A 13,004-nucleotide genomic window follows, 5' to 3' on the forward strand; every position below is an offset into this window, starting at 1 on the left:
TTTGCTTCTTTGAACTTTCCTCAAAATTAACATAACTTCGTGTCCTCTGATAATTATTTTCTAATACTTTCTTACTGAAAAACCCCATACTATGTATTTTTCTTCATTACATGAAGCAGCATACTCAACTTATTCAACTCTAAGTGTGTTACTCGTTGTCTTTGGCTGAAGGGTATTTACTTAACCACATGCAGATGCTTGCTTTGAAGATCATTTGCAATTAATGCAGGAGAACTGTATTCTATTTAAAGGTGGAAAGGAGAGGATAACAGCAGGTTTTGAGGTATCGATAAAGAAACTTGTGAGCATGACAGGCCTCCTAAACTATCTCAAGTATCATGGCTTCCTGAATTTTAATCATCCTCTGCAATATGCTTCCTTGTGCTGAGGCAGACATGTTATGTTCAATCCCCCTGGTGTACAATAGTATGCCTTTAATATCTCAGGAAAATTCTGTGACTCCATTTTAGTAGAGTTGATCATAAATATAAAATGTACTGTCTAATGATATATGTTTCTTTTGGTTAGCGTACATTGGCAATTTACAGATGTCAAATGTGCTCACAGGGAAGGTAATGCTGTTTGTAGTTACATATAGCTTTCCTCTTTTCTTTCCTTAACTCTGAAAATCTTATTAATATGAATTTTCAAGCTCTTGTTGTATGTTTAACAACTTCCATCAGTTCATTGGGGCATTAGATCTTTGTGATAAGGAGGAGTAATGAGAATAAGCAAGATGAGACAGTGTAACCCAGACAATGTTGAAAGAGAAGCCGAGACTCAAAATGTACGGTGGCCCCAGTTAATGTTCTCTCATGCTTTGAACTCTCTGCATTTCACTGTAACTAGATAATTCTGAAGCTTGAACCAATTTGAGAAAACCATGAAAATGAATATAAAGAAGTCTTTAAAAGGTACAACTAAATTAGTTTTAAAAAAAGATTGTGTTGCACCCTGTCTAGGCCAGGCAGGTCCACTCAAGACTCAGGCAGACAGAAGAAAATGCGTGGAGCCATGGGGATGCTTGACATGCCTTTACTTGAGGGAGCCATGAAGGTCACAAGCCTGTCTAAGACTGCTCACTCTATTCTAAGAACCCCCTACCTTCTAAGGTACTAGCAAGAACAAAGCCGGCTATGGGCCAAATAGGTAACATACCATGACCTTTGCGTGTGAGCCTACTTCCTGTTATCGGAACCATTTATCAGACTCAGACTCAAGGCTGTGAGACCCAGGCTCAAGGCTGTTAGAACACCACTTTATCAGGTCCCTTCAAGGTTGTGAGAAACTGCTTCTCTTATTTACCCAGACACCTGGGTGAAGAAGCCAGACGGCCTCCACTGATCCTAGAAAGATATTAAATAGGAACCAAAATGATACATAGAAAAGAGAAATTGGGGAAGAAAAATGGGGTTTACTCACATTTTCTTATTTTAATAGTAATAACCTAACTGAGCATGATGTGGTAATTTTAAACTAAAAATAAAATAAGGAAACTTTGTTTAAAGTGGAATTTGGAAGCCCTGAAGGATGAGGGTTGTGGGGGGCATCTCATACACATACCACTCACTGCAGCTTGCATAACCAGCAAGAAGAAGGAAAATAAAAATCATTTTGACAAGAGAAAACATTAATCACATAGAAAGTATTTTACCTGCTCCAGTAATAATGTACTAAGTACCATTTTCAACCAGTGAAAAACCACCACGACCTTGAACTCTTGTTCTTCAACAAACTTGTATTCAAAACAACCCTCCCATTTTCTCCCAAATCCTAATAAAAGTGAGTGCCTCTCCTTTGTTCTCTGAATTTTGTCATAGTTTTGCTATATCTTATTTATCCCAAATAGCAATTCTCTTCTACTTTCAAATAAACCCATTTAGCTGGTGTTTTATTTTTAAGGTCAACATCATTTGGTGTCAGAAGTGGCATCCAAAGAGCTCCAACAACTCAGAGGCTGGTGAACAGGTGCCACTTACCAACATAGCCCAATAAGCTTTCAATCAGTAACTCATTGCTTTCTCTCTGACTCTGGAGTTAGAGGGTAAGTCTCTTTTGAATCTGAGCTCTGTTCTCTTTGTGTTTTGAACTCCCTGGCTTTATTCAGAATCTATTTGTTTTTTTGTTTTTGTTTTGTTTTTTTATAAAGGCACCACTCTTCCTGGTAAATACTCTTTTGTTTGTTGAAGCTTCCTAATAAGTCAATCATCTTGCCAGAAGAGAAAACACAATTTCTGGTGATTTTAAACAGCTGTTGGAAAACAGAGCTCCTCATAGTTAAGGTGTTTTAGGGAATCCAGAGGCAAGATAGGTTCCACCTGGTCCATGGATAAGGCTTTTCTTACCTTTCTTTAAAAAATGGCTGAAATTTTGGATAATTTGGAATTGCAATGATCATTCTGGGGAAACTTTGTTTTAAAGTCCACTTTAAGAGTCACTCTTAAAAGAGAGGAATCCAAATCTTTTTGAGACAATTGAATTAATTCTTTGATTGGTATCTAGAAAATTCAAAAGGACAAAATGACTCCAAAAACAGCTTACAGGCATTCTTACAGTATGCAAATAAAAATTACTAGGTTAAAAAAAACTGGTCATTTGAGTGAATAGCCTTAACTAATTTCATCTTCCAGAAACAATTTGGATTCAGTAATGCTTTGGAGTTTTTTATCTGAGACATGGCTATTTTTTTTTAAATTAAAGCTATAACATCCCTATAACTATTTTTACATATACATGTCTATGTATATATGTGATATTTTTCTAATTCCAAGTGGTATTGCCAAAATTAATTTGCAAAGAGCTTTATATAATTAGCTTAAAGAATATTAAGTGTAAACGCATACTATCAGAAATATAGAATCTAAAGCAAATGTTTTCTGACTTCACATAATTTCAAATGAGATAATATTTTTTTAATAAATACTAGTTTAAGTTTCTTTGGTTTGGTTTTAAAAAAAAAGCAGGTATTTTTAAAGTATGTCAACAAGAAAAATAACAAATGATGGTTAAATATTTAATGTTCAATCCAAGCATAACTGTAAAAAGAACAAGTGAAATAAATATAAAAAACTCAAAAGTTTATACTAAGTTAAACTGAATAATTGATATTCATTGACTAGCTAAGTCATTTCCAAATGAGATAAACATTAAATGCTAACCAAATTTTATCTACTTTTGGCTTTTTATTTTTTACAGAAGGAGAAAAATAATTGGGTTTTTAAATAAATACATTATAGTACATTTAAAATTTATTATGAGAAAAAATATACTTCCAAACATTTAGAACTGTATTTATACGTTTGCTAATCTACTGCAGGATGTTAATATATGATTGTTCACAATTGCTGTTTCCTAATTTCCACTGGAAATCCAAAATTACAAACTTAAAGAGGTTAAAAAAAAATAGCAGATAATACAAAATTAACCAAAGATAAAATGTCAAGACACTTAGGTTAATAAGCATAAATTAACTGCACAAACTGTGTGCACTGATGCTCAGAGAATGCAGGCATTGCAGCAGGGACCCCTTTGGGAGGTGAAATGCAGGGAACTTCCCTAAAGCTTTTTCCTACTTTACAAGGATTTGCTATTACTTCTCGTTGTTCAAACTGTGGTCACAGAGCATTGTTGAATTATGATTAACAGTTATTTATGCAGAAAAACTACATGGTATCTACGTATGTCAGTATAGGAAGATAATATATAACTTCAATTTTATCTGTAACTCATAATTAAGTTTATTATAAATTTATTTGTTATGTACATATATAATTGAAAGAGTAATTTTATAAAATGCAAAATAAGAGTATATGCATGGCTCATGTTAAAATAAAAAATGTTCATGTCAGCTTATTAAACTTTTATTCAGTTATTTATATGGGTTTATGTATAACTATATGTTGGGCCATAACATACACTATATTTCCTGCTTTGAAATGATCCAACATGTTTTTCTTACACCACAATGAACTGAGCAACAAAATGGTTTATACAGGCAGCTGACATGGCCAATACAGAAACAGCCATTCTTTTTATCTTATAAACACAAAGTGAAAATTCATCAAAGCCAGATTGTAAAGCCTAATATTTTTCTTTGCCTTATCTTCAGATGTAATGCCAAGCAACAATCTTTATTAAAAAAAAAAAAAAAAAAAGAAACTTTCCCCATTTCTTGTAACTATTTTCAAGGCTGAGAAATCTAGAGGTAGCTTTCCAAATATTTATTGCTCTGCCATTTGTCTACAGGTTGTCGTCTCATATTCCATTCTCTTCTATCATTCTCAAACTAGCAAAGCAATATCATGACAAACCTGTAGACATAAGTGAATATCATATTGTAATTCCCAAAAGCTTATAGTTTATTTTAATTATATTTGTAGAAGGAGTTTATATTCATTTAATGTAATGCCCAGAAAATTATGCTATCTTTTAAGAGTAAATCTGTAATCATTCTTTAGCAACTATCTTGCATTAATTTTTTTCTTAATATGTTTGTAAGTTTCTGAAATTGAAAAAATATTTGAACTAATAAAATAAAGTTATTTGTAAAGATTTTTTTACAAAACTACTACCAATAATAATGATAATGATAAGAATAAAGAAAATAACTGTATATGAAAAGTAGAGTATATGTTTTGAGTAAAAGATAGTGTGAGAAATTGAAATGCATTTTTTTTCCTTGAGGGATAAGTAAAATATTTTGCCCTAAAGTAAAATAATTTACAGAATTAAAAAAAAATAACACAAGGCTGAATAATAAGTTACAAAAGGTTTATGTAAAAAAAAGAATCTTTAAAGAGGAGTTATAAAGTATGGTTAAACTGGCTAAGAAATTTTTAAAAAAGAAATTTTAATGCATGGTCAAGCTCTCTAAAATTAAAATAAATTTACTTAAAATGAATTTTAATATTAAAAGTACACTGGTACAAAATTAGAATTTTTTTATTCTCTGTTAAAAAGATACAATTTCTTTGACTTTAATGTGAAATGCCTAAAAAACAAAAAAATTGTGTTTTCTCTTTATTAAGTATTTGATTACTCAGAAAAGCTGAGTCTTCCAATATTAAAAGAGCAAAGTCTTCTTGCACCTAAGTCACCTTCTATATTTGCCTTTGGGGTCTTTTTGTCACTTTGGCTAAAGGGATAATTAAGTATTGTTTTATAAGGATCTGTGATTCTATTTAGTCAAGTGTCCAAACCTTCTAATATTTTTGACAAACTTTTCCAAAATAAAATCTTAAATGAACTCTTTCTAACATTAAACAAACATTGAGATATTTCCTGAAGACCCTCAAAGCATCTTAAAAAATCTTTTCTCTCTCCTTATAAAAAAGAAGATATTAAACTAATTAGCCTTACTTTATATATTAAATTACATGGGAAGTATCATGAAACAATAAGTAATAGTAAGCCTTCTTCATTTATCTATATATGTTATGTGTTTCAGAAATTATATTATATTCCTGGAAATCAGATATCTCCTAGTATAATATTATCACTCGTCACCCTGGCTATTATCTTAAAATGTCATCTGTCATAGAAATAACCCAATTTCCTTGTCAATTGCACTATAATGAACTCTCATCGAATCTTTAACCTTTGCTATTTTGAGACTTTTGCCATTTATTGACAGTTATTGTTTTACTCTTGATGGTTTACAAAAATGTTCCTATGAAAATACTACATCTTCAAGGAGATTTCATGAAAGGATCCTGACAAATATGCTAAAATTCAGGTTTCAGATACATTTAGGATTGTAACACTGAACTGGGGAAAATTTTGAAAATGTAAATCAAAAACTGACTAATGCATAAAACTGTTAACCCTGGATCATGATCACAATATTTAATTACAAGAGACAAAATGAACTAATGAAGATGATTATAAATTTTATGGCTTATGCACGTTCTCTGTTTTAATTTTCCAGATTTAAGAAAATTTTCTCTCTTAAGCATCTATGAGTTACAGCAATTTAATAAGATATACCTTTGTAAATAATGATAAAACATTTGTATCTTTCTCCTACCAGATTCCTCCATAATTTGGAAACTCTTTTTAAATATTCTATTTTTCATGACAATATATGTATTTGCATAAGTTCAGTAAGAATCTTTTTTCTGACTAAGGCATCCAAAATGGTGACACAGCAAGACCCTGATCTCACCTCATCCCATGAGACACCAAATGGGCACCGACATACAGAGCAATTCTTCATGAAGAACAACTGAGGGCTGATTGAACAGCTTCTCTGAAACAAACAATAAAGGGACCACATAGAGAATAGAAGAGATGAAATTGTGGTTACCATGGGGGGCCTACCCCAATAAGAAAATCTTCAGTAGGGGGAGATACCACTAAGGGGCCCATCCACAGAATTGTCTGCTGTTAAACAGTGGTTTAAGAGGCACCTAGGTCACATATTCTAAAAAATGCATTTACTAATCCTAAGGCACCTGTCAAATGGGTGGGAACCTGAAAGATCTCTTTAGAATCTGAGGAAACTCTCCAGAATCAAAAATGCTGAAAGCACAATTATTTATATTATGCCTCCACCAAAGACAACATGGACAGGAGCATTCCAGTGTGCTAGTGGGCCTGAAAGGCTGCCACCGTGTATCCTGGGCCACCTTTGGAAGTATGTGCTCCAGCCCTGGCCAGCCAGACCGCCAAGACAACCCTGGAGCCACATGTCCTGGGACACCTCAGGTTTTCTGCATTCCATCTCTACTTTATCAGCCTGCCAGAGCACCCATGGTGCCACTTGTGGCTGCTTCAGCTCCAGGTGGCCCACTAAAGCCACCAGGCACACTCGATCTATACAGAGGTTTCTCCTACCAAAATGTAATCATTAAAGATCAGGATGAGTAGCTGTTTCATATAATTCATAGAAACAAAGATGGAAAGTCAAGAAAATGAGAGTGATATGTTCCAAATGAAAGAAAGTAGAAAAGCCCTAATGAAATGGAGGTAAGTAATTTGCCTGATAAAGAATTCAAACTAATAATCATAAGGATGATCACTGAACTTGCAATATGAATAGAGGAACATAGAACTTATCAAAGATTTAGAAAGTATAAGAAAAGAATTTATCAGAGATAAAGAATACAGTATCTGAAATAAAAATACATTAGAGGGAATCAACAACAGATTAGATAGTACAGAAGAACAAATCAATGGTCTAGAAGATAGGATAGTGGAAATCACTCAATCAGAATAACAAAAAGAAAAAATTAAAAAAACAAACAAACAAAACAAAACAAAAAACAAGGATAGTTTAAGGAACTTCTGGTGCAATATCAAGCATACTAGCACTCACATTATAGGAGTCCCAAAAGGAGAAGAGGGAAAGGACACAAGAGGTATTTGACAAAATAATGGTTGAACACTTATTTATTTATTTATTTTTTTTAACCTAGGACAAGAAAGAGACATCCATATCCAGGAAGCACAAAGTCTCAAACAAGAGGAACCAAGAAAGAGCCACACCAAGACATATTATGATTAAAATGCCAAGAGTTTAAGATAAAGAGAAAGTCTTGAAGACAGAAAAGCGAAAAATAATTAGTCAGATATAAGATAAACTCATAATGTTATTAGCTGATTTCTCAGCAGAACCTTTGCAGGCCAGAAGGGTGCAGTAGTATATATTTAAAGGACTAAAAAGAAATAATCTACAATGTAGAACATCAGCAAGGTTATCATTCAAAATATCATTTCCCAGCCAAGCAAAAGCTAAAGGAGTTCACACCATTAAACTAGCTTTGTAAGTAATGTTAAAGGATCATCTTTAATTGGAAAAAAAGGAACATACCAGAAATAAGAAAAGAGATAAAAATCACAAAAATCTCACTGAAAAGCAATGGATGAGTTACTTAGAAGCAGTATGTAGATTAAAAGAATGAAAGCAAAATCAGCTGTAACTATGAGTAGTTAGGAGATACACAGATAAAAAAGGTCTAAAATATGATGTCAAGAACATAAAGTGTATGGGGAAGCGGAGTAAAAATGTAGCTTTTTTAAAGAATGTGCTAGACCTTAAATGCCTTTCAGCTTAAAATAGATTGCTATATATATTGGCTACCATATAGGGGTTGGCAAAGCAGGTTTACAGTTATGAGTACACAAAACACAGTTTATTCTTGTATTATTATTATTATATTATTTATTTGTATCACAACTATAAACCTATTTTTGCCCACCTCTGTATATAGACCTCATGTTGACCATAAACAAAAACTTACAAAAGATACACAAAAAAATTTTTAAAAATGGCAACTAAATAAAACAAAGAACAACAAAAAAAATGCAAGGAAAGAGATCAAGAGACATGTAAAGGAACAGAAGAGCTACAAAAACAACCAAAACATAGTTCACAAAATGACAATAAGTACATGCCTATGAATCATTACTTTAAATGTAAATGGACTAAATGTTCTAATCAAAAAAACACTGTAGCTGAATGCATGAAATACCAAGTCCCATCTATAAGCCACCTACAGAAGACTCAGTTCAAATCAAGAGACACACACAGACTGAAAGTGAAAGAATTGAAAAGATATTCCATGCCAGCCCCCCCAAAAAAAAGAGAAAAAAAGAAAAAAAAAAGCTGTGATACAACTTGCAGCTCATAATAAGTTGCCACAACCACAAATGTTTGTTTTTGTTCAGAACAACCTTCCCAATTTCCTCCCAAAACCTAATAAAAACAAGGCCCTCTCGTTTCATTTATGGACTTACCTATGGTTTTGCCATATCTGAATTGTCCAGAATTGCAGATCTCTGCTATCGTAGAATATAACCAGTGTCCTGGTAAAAATAACTGGCTGTTTTAGTTTTGAGTTCAACAAAATCATAACATAAATAATGTCAAATAGATCTTCTTCAACTGAAGAAGTAGATTCTACCCTTCTTCTCCCTGAATTTGGTCATGCCTTTGTGACTGTTCCAATATATGTATTTCAGTGAATGTGATGCTGTGTTAGAAAGGCCACGCAGCTTCGGCTGATTTATCTTGCAACATTCACTCCTGGAGCCTTCAACGACTACTTAAGAAGTCTGATTATACAGAAGAAACCATGGGGAAAGCCTACAAGGTGAAGCAACAAAGAAATAAAAAGATGACCCAGCTGATTGAGCCCTGGTGTTTTAGGCCGCCCAGCCCAGGCTATAGAACAGGAAAGGCTGACTTCAGCATCAGGTAACAACAAGCTGTCAGTGTTAGAGAGTTTCAAAGGAAGAACTTGCTGCTGAGCTTAGTCAATTCCCAGGTCTGTGAGGAAAGTAAATGTGTCCTTTTTGTACACATCCACTATAGGTTGGTTTGTTGCACAGCTATGGATAACTGAAACATAAGGTGTGCTGAGTACCAGTCTACAAACTCATCTTCAGGTGAGGTGGGGCCAAAGATGTTTACAAACCACACTGTTTCCACTCCTTTCTCACATTTCCTTGCAAACTTTTCCTTTGAACCTCAGGACCTGATACCCAAATACAAAATTAATTTCCAGTAATTACCATTTTCCACATTTATAAAATAGGCACAATATCTATTCTATACAGCTATTATTTTTGAAAGGGCTGAAATGAGGTAAAATATTTAAACTTTTATTTGTTCAATAAGAAAGGACTGTGTAAAGACATTATTATTAGCAGTAATAACAAGAGTTAACATTTATTAAATAATGGATATATTACAGAAAACCTTTTTCTTTCTTTCTTTCTTTCTTTCTTTCTTTCTTTCTTTCTTTCTTTCTTTCTTTCTTTCTTCATTTCCTTTTAGAGAGAGGAGAAGGGAGGGGGAAAAAGAGGGAGAGAAATATTGATGTGAGAGAAAAACATTGCTTGGTTGCCTCTCGAATGCACCCAGACCAGGGACCCGGATACCCCTTGCTTTGCGGGACTGTGCCCAACCACCTGAGCCACACAGGTCAGGGCTACAGAGGCTCTTATATGCACTTTTTTCACTCTAACAGTTAGCCTCTAAAATGACCACTGTGACCCTCAAGTACTGGTATTCCTGTCTTTGTATGATACCCTCTATGTGAGTGTGGGCTAGACTTACTGATTTGACTTCTGAAGAAAAATGCATATCTAGAGTCATGAGATATCATTTCAATGGCTAGATTATAAAAGGCTGTGACTGCAGTCTTATTTACTGATTTTTTTCTCTTTCTGCCTTTGATAAAGCAAGCTGCTATATGGGAGAACCTCAGTTGCAAGGAATTAAAGTCAGCTTTCATGTATTACCCAGAAATGTACTGAGGACTTGGGTCTAAAACCCCAGCAGGAATTGAATCCTGCAACAACCATGCAAATGAATGTGGAAGCAGATTCTTCCCCAGGTGAAAATTTATTACAGCCTTTGAAAAATCATAAAGCTGAAGATCCAGTTAAGCCATGCTCAGGTTCCTGCTCTATAGAAACTGAGGTAATACATATGTGTTGTTCTAAGCCAGTAAGTTTGAGGGTAATTTTTAATGCAACAATAAGGGACTAATACACCTGCACTGAGGAAACTGTGACATGTGTATCCTAACTTGGGATCTCACAGTTAACAATCATCGTATTTTAGTGTGGAGGAAGTCATGTTATTGATCAAAATTATTCCTTTCTGCTCTGCCATTGTGAGAGACTGAGGAAATTGTGACATTATAATGTGATTTAGCAGGAACTTTTCAGGTAAGAATGCAGCCCCACACCCCTTAGTTGTCTAAATTAGGAAAATCAAGTTGGAGTCAAAGGGAACTAAAATGTATTGTGCCCTCACTCTATTCAAAGCACTGCGGTTGATGAACATTCTCAGTTCCTGAGCCAATGTCTCTGACACCTGAATGTTCCCAGGTTATTCATTTTATGGATCAATTCTGAACAACACAACCCTTCTTTTGTATCATTCCTGGAAATATCTGCAGTATAAACACTTTTACCACAAAGTTAAATTAAAACATGTAATCAATAGTAAAATCCATACACCACAGTCCAGATTTTAATTTTGTGAGAATTACTTAGATAATTCAGTCAGAAAAAAACACTCATGTGATTAGCATCATGCACAATTTATTCCTTCCCTTCAAACCTTGGAATATGCTTCTTCCGGGGTTCAATTCCCCAGGTTTCCAGGAGTTTCACTGCAGGAAGTTGCATTTACACCTTCAAAGTTCTGCAGTGGATGATGATGCTTCCACGGTCCAAGTAACAGCTTTATTACTTCACAAAATCCAGCCCTTTCTCCAAATATATGTCAAATGAAGAGCTAGATCAGAAAATCCTCCCTATTCATTCTAATTAATTTTTATCTTTCTGTCCCCTTTTGGAAATCCATGTTACTTAGCCAACACTGCCCAACTTCCTTCATCAAACTAGCTTTGTATTATAAAATGTAGGCTAATCCCACCAGGAAAATGGGCCTCAGTGAATTATGTTCCGGTTACTTACATCTTCCTTTGCTTTCCCGAAGTCATTTCTGTTTAGTATTATTAGCTTTATATTGTCAAAATCTTAGTTTGGTTGACAGTTATAAGAAGAAACTAAAGTACACATTTTTGCTATAAAATCAACATTATCATATGGATTTGAATAAATGAGCATCTTTATTTGGCTAACAACCTGACAAATTATTGACTGCCCACTAGGAACAGATCCTGAACAACTATCATTACAGAAATGATTTCTGCAGGCTGAAATAGAATGTCTGAAAGTAATTCAAGCAAATGTTAGAATAAGAGTTTTGTTGTTCTTGGCCAATAACAGAGGACTGGAATGGATCTTAAGTTGGTCATTTTACTTCACAGGTGAGAGGGAGGCAATTTAATCTAGTAGGTGGGCTCTCAGCAGAGGGGGTCTGTGTTTAATTTCTATCTCAGCTGCATAGTATCTGTGTGACCTAATAACAAATTAAAACAGTCTAAACCTCAGTTTTCTTTCCTGAAATCTGAGATTAAAATGTATACACAAAAATAAATCAACTTCAGAATTACTCTGAGGATTAAATATAACAATGGTGCAAAACATTTACTGCATTATTATATAATTAGTGGTAGATAAATGACATAATTCTTGCTCAAACGCCCAAAGTGAGCCTTCTCTGTAAAATTCTACCTTCTCTATGCTGGACATTTTAGTGAAATATTCAATTAATTATAGTTAATGATATCACTCTGGAAATAAATTGTTTCTAAAATAACTAGAAAATACTTTATATCAGTCATTTGTGGTAGTACACAAATGAACTAACAAGGAATAGAATGATAAACTTATGTTTAACTCCATTCCACCTAAACCCTAGTCCTTTATCTTTACAAACACACAGTTGTTCCATAAAGGTGAAAGAATCAAATATACATTGTATTTCTCATTAGCTGCACTACATGCTGAAGAATACCTTAATATAGCTTCTGAAACTCTGAGAAAAGATGATTTTCAACTTAGAATCAATCAAATGTGATAATTTATAGATATTTTCTAAGATATAAGAATTCATAATGTTGATATTTCCTGCAACCTTTCTTGCAAATTTACTTGAAAAGTTGATAGAAGCTACCTGAATAGAGGTATAACAAGGAATAAGGATACAAATACTGAGAAGTGAAGGAAATGATGCTAGTCTAGAGATCTGATACTGTCTTTTAGATATTAAAACATCTTCAGTATGTTGTAAGAAAAATAATGGAAGTCCTGCTACTTATTTCTTTTCCACTGGGGCAGGCAAAAGAATGGCCAAGACAACATTTTCTTGTAAACCTGCTAATGAGCTTGACTAGTCATATTTGTACAAGTATAAATAGCATTAATGGTGAAAAGAGACCTGCAAATCTCTTTCTTGTAGAAGTTTTCTAGCAGAATATATCTTGTTGAACTAGAGAACTTTTCATAAATATATTTGGAAGTATAAACTTAGGGGCATACCCTCATAATTACTAGGACATAAAAGGGAGGAATATTGAAATGAAAACTGTCCTCTTGTAAACACTGTTTCTGTCTATATTGTGGAAGATTTGTTTGTTACT

This window comes from Pteronotus mesoamericanus, unplaced genomic scaffold (assembly GCF_021234165.1).
Source record: "Pteronotus mesoamericanus isolate MK-2021 breed Mesoamerican mustached bat unplaced genomic scaffold, CSHL_Meso_final contig_44, whole genome shotgun sequence".
Classification (NCBI taxonomy): Eukaryota; Metazoa; Chordata; class Mammalia; order Chiroptera; family Mormoopidae; genus Pteronotus; species Pteronotus mesoamericanus.